The 5,000-nt window shown below is 39.8% G+C and overlaps 1 protein-coding gene across 2 annotated transcripts in view; it reads left to right on the forward strand.

Moving 5' to 3' along the window:
- Positions 1-5,000, forward strand: part of LOC113823245 (UPAR/Ly6 domain-containing protein crok) — a 35,564-nt gene that overhangs the window by 23,481 nt on the left and 7,083 nt on the right. The window contains exon 3 of one of the 2 annotated variants that reach the window (XM_070125212.1): positions 1-310. This exon is cut by the window's left edge and continues 2,104 nt beyond it. The exons of the other annotated variant lie outside the window; for it this stretch is intronic. The gene's annotated coding sequence lies outside the window, so the exon portion shown is untranslated. Of the gene's footprint in view, positions 311-5,000 lie in introns of those variants that run through there. 2 annotated transcript variants of the gene reach the window in all.

Genomic DNA, 5,000 nt, shown 5'->3' on the forward strand with positions numbered 1-5,000 from the left:
GGTTCGTGAATGTTGTGTTTTGTGGGGAAACCTGTATGGTTGTCGTGTACATGTTAGGAGTAAAACGTACTTTACAACTTGAGAACAGCCACTCATCATACCTGTAATAGTAGATTTATGCTGTAGCTTCTACTGTATTGCTTCTTTGACGGTAAGAAAAAAAACACTGATGACTGATTTGTTATTTTCTTAAGAATTGGATACGACAGCATTTGGTTGTTAGCAAGCAAGCATCTTTACTCGATTCTAATAGTATATTGACAGACCCTATGACGAAGGCAGCTATTTCTTAATAAAACATTTGGTTAGACGATGTTTTTTTATTACAGTTCGCTTACACCTGCGGAGTCTCACATGCTTATCTACACGAAGAATTAATAACCCTATGACCAGAATTCCCATAGTATCTGTTCATACAGATTTCTATGAAATAAAACTCTCTTTCAGGACTGAAAAAAAGAAACAAAAAGGTTGATTCATCTGTTTTCCTTCTCTTTATCCCTAGTTTGCAAAAAATCAAAATGTATCGGGTATTTTTTCCTTCTATTTTCGTTAATTACCTGGTTCCATGAAAATGGTTGTTCTTGTCTGTCGAAATTGTTCACACTGGTCGTTAAGTCATAATTATGTGAACCTGTTATGGCCTCAGATGCCTGCGGACTTTCCACACCATTTTTAAGTTTGGTTTTGATGTTTTTTGTCCATGGTATATGTTCTGCAAACAGTAAGAAACGAGAAGAGAAATAAACATAGCATTACAGTAGTCTGCACGCGGCGTTTTAGTGCAAGAGACTATTCCACAGCATATAGATGTAATTTTAGCACAGATGTTCATTATTGTTGCAACTATGCAATCTCAGATATGCAATGAAGAAACTGTTAAAAAGGTAAGCAAGGCCAGTACAAGAAGTGTAAACAATTATAAAGAAAAAACAACAGCTATTCTTTCTGGTGCCCTAAGCTTACTGACGCCATGACGTGTCTGCGCCATCTCTCTTTCTCTCTCTCTCTCTCTCTCTCTCTCTCTCTCTCTCTCTCTCTCTCTCTCTCTCTCTCTCTCTCTCTCTCTCTCTCTCTCTCTCTCTCTCTCTCTCTCTCTCTCTCTCCTATCTAACATGCCTTTATCTATATTTTTCTATCTATTCTTCTTTGGACAAACTGTAAAAAAAATGTAAATTGTAAAAGCATACATATTTATGTATAGTTTACATACGCATACTTTCGATATATTCATGGTATATATATTCATAAATGCATTCTTATATACAAGATAATATATATATATATATATATATATATATATATATATATATATACATATACATATACACGTGTGTGTGTGTGTGTGCGTGTATGTATGTAAGCATGTGTGTGAGTGTATTTATATAATATACACACATATATATATTGTATATATACATATATGTATGTACATATATATATGCACACATATATACACACGCGCGCGCGCATGTGTGTTTGTGTATAAATATATATGGATGGATGTATGTATGCATGTACATGCATACATTCATGCGTGTGTGTGCTTGCGCGTTCACGTGCTTAAGTATCTGTCTTTTGTGTGCGGGATGCATTGATGAATGAGGCGAGACCTCCTCAGCTGCGGTTTGTCTGCGCTCTTTCTTCCCGTTTCTGCTTCTCTTTTCTGTCCGTAGAGATGGAGGGAACGACACAACTTCACCCAAGGCCTGCAAGCCACACGCGGCTACAAGTACTTAATAATCCCCAGAGAAACTTTGGGAAATAAAGTAGATCGCATCGCAATGCCACCCAATGTACCATCAGTAACAGAGACGTTCTTGAGAGAACTGTCACTTGTCTTTCTTTCACCGACTGAACTCAGATCCACATGAAAATAGCTAGACTTTTCTATAGAGAGAAAACGATAAGGATATCGCGTCTGTTCATGACCCTCGTACAAATAACCGAGCGGAGCCGAGGTCTGCCGAGGCCCGCTCCCTCGCGCCGGACGTGGCGTCAGTGGCGCAGCCGGGCCGAGGCGGCGCTCCTGCACGGCCGGCCGCTGCTTGGGCCGGCCCTGGCGCGGCGACGGTCAGGTCACGTAGGGTCAAAGAGCATGGGTTGCCACAATGTCCTCTGGTGAACGAGAGCCTAAAGCGAAAGAGATGTTGACGTGGAGTGACTGTTGCCGGCGCGGTCGGCCCAAATAACGCCTTCAGACTTTGTACATTAAGACACAACCTGAAAAAGAATTTCGTGAGTATGAAAAAGTGCAAGCAGTTGCTTGACGGTTGTAGGTACTCTAGAGAAGGAAAACAAAACAGAGATAACCGCACTGTCTTTCATTATCCTCTTACCATGCAATCCTCCAATGTCCTCAGAAGAGCTCGCATCCTTTGAGCAACGTATCCATTTGGCGAGGATACTTCACAGTAAGGGAAGTATGGTTCTACCAGTTATTTTATTAATTATATTTATGTTTATTACAGATTGTTTATATCTATTACTAATGGTAATAACTTGTTCCTGTTATTACACAGTTATACAACACAAAGGTTTACATGCGTGATAAAACTCTACAAAATTATGATGGGTGTGGGATGCAGGAATGCAAACTACATATATGTTTACATATAAATCACTGACCTGAAACTGCAACTATGTTATCCATTTAAACTATGAAATATAATAGAAAGTTCGGCCAGATATATTTATGTGAACAGTGGATGCACAACCACGGAAAATATCCTCCCACTCCAAAAAAAAAAAACATTTACCCAGTGATGAATTAACATCTACTTTTTTTTATACTTTGCTCTTTTAAAGCACAGGATAAACTTCGGATTACAGTTTTTTTTTTTAATCATACAAAGCGGATTGGACCGCAGCTGTCAAAACAAAAACACAAACCCACCAAAAAAGTCCTTCAATTCGTGGAATACAAAGTATTTAAAGATGAACTCCACTTTTGAATGCGATTATTCCCCTCCCTTTAAGTCCCCTCTTCACCAAATGACAAATTCCTCCTCTTGAGATAATCTCCTTCTCTCAAGTACGTGTCCTTTAGCGCTAAGAACATCTCTCAATCTCATTATCATCATCGTTGACTTCGCCTTTGCAGTTCTCTTCGCGTCTTCTCTATTTCCCCAGATTATCCCCCATTATATGTTTCTTATCCTCCGTTCATCTTTCTTGGGTTATTATTAATCCTTCTTATGCTTCGTCGTGGGTATTACATTATCTTGCCCAGTGACACGATTCCCCCTCTTCCTTACATTATCTTGTCCTTATACTTATTATTATGATTCCCCTCTTACTCTCCACATTATCCTTATTCCGTTTCCCTCCCATATTGTTATTTTTTCTATCCTAATGCTTTTCATCCCTTTACATACCATCTCGTCATTTGATTTTTTCATTATGTTCCTAATCCCTCATCCTCCTCATCCACTCTATCCCTATTCCATTATCCTATCCACCTTATTATCCTCTCCATCCTCTTTTATCCCCATCCCATTATCCTATTCACCTTATTATTCTCCCTGTCCCATTATCCTATCCATTATCCTCCCCATTATATTGTCCTCCCTATCCCATCATCCTATCCACCTCATTATCCTCCCCATCGTCTTGTCTTACATCCTGTTATCCTGCCTACCTCATTATTCTCTCCATCCTCTTGTTCCACATCCTACTGTCGCATCCCATTATCCTATCCAGCTCATTATCCTCCCCATCCTCTTATTCCGCATCCTATTAGCCTATCCACCTCATTATCCTCCCCATCTTCTTGTTCCTCATCTTACTGTTGTATCCCATTATCCTATCTACCTCCCTATCCTCCCCATCATCTTGTTCCACATCCTATTGTCCTTCCCATCCCATTATCCTATCCACCTCATTATCCTCCCCATCAAATCCACCTCCCCCATCTCACCACCATCATCACACTCATTACCCTTCCTAACCTTTCTTTTCCCATCCCATTATCCTCTCCATTAAATCGTCGAATTCCCCTCCCCCTTAATTCTTTAATCGAAAGGCATCTATTTTATTGCTCTGGATATTAGGAAAAGTCATTGTACGCTCCAATCACTGATATTTCTGATCGTTTTGAAGAGGAAGTTTGAACGATTTGGAAATAATTTTAGAAGATCGTCGTTTTGGCGGGAAACGCTCGCGGGGAAATTTATGTTGTTTTTGTTGTTGTTGTGTATTGTATATATATGTATTTGTTTTTTGTTTTTGTTTTCTTTGTGTTGATTTAGTTGCTTATCTGGTTTTGTTTGGTTGGTTTTTACTGTTTTTGTGGAGTGTATTTTCTGTTTTGGTATTACATGTTTTATTTTCGATATAATTTACTATTGTTATTTTACATATTAGTAGTATGAGTTGCTACTAAATACTACTATTACGTATTATTTCGTTACCATTATATTTTATTCAGTATCTCTTTTTTTCTTTAAATTTCCCCTCCTTGAACAAACACCCACCCTGATTCGAGAAAATCAACCTTACGGTCACTTAATCACTGGATAATCCCACTTTTAATTCTCTTAAATCGCTCTACCACTTTCTTTAACAATCACTCGGCGCCCAAGAATTCAAAAATATCCCTCTAAGACACCGCCCTTCGAGCAACGCAAGAGTGACGCAAGAGTGACGCAAAAGTTACTCAAAACCGAAGAGTTACGCAAGAGTGACTCTGTTTACTTTCCTCCCGCGACCCCTTTTCCCAGCCGAGTTCACAGACCTACTGACCCACCGAGCTTCAGTTCTCCCTCTCCCACCTCCTCTGTCTCCCCATCTACTTAAACTTTGTTGTCACCACCCACCCTCCTAGCCTCGCCTGGGGGGGGGGGGGGGGAGAAGGAGCACAGGGAAGGATGAAGTTAAGGGATGTACCTTCGTCTTTACCCTATTCTCCTTTCTCCCTTTCTATCACCCTTCTTCCTCTATGTTTCCCCTTCTCTTTTATCCCTCCTTCCTATTTCTTCTCTCTCTATCCTCTCCCTTGC

This window comes from Penaeus vannamei, chromosome 9 (genome assembly GCF_042767895.1).
Source record: "Penaeus vannamei isolate JL-2024 chromosome 9, ASM4276789v1, whole genome shotgun sequence".
Lineage (NCBI taxonomy): Eukaryota > Metazoa > Arthropoda > Malacostraca > Decapoda > Penaeidae > Penaeus > Penaeus vannamei.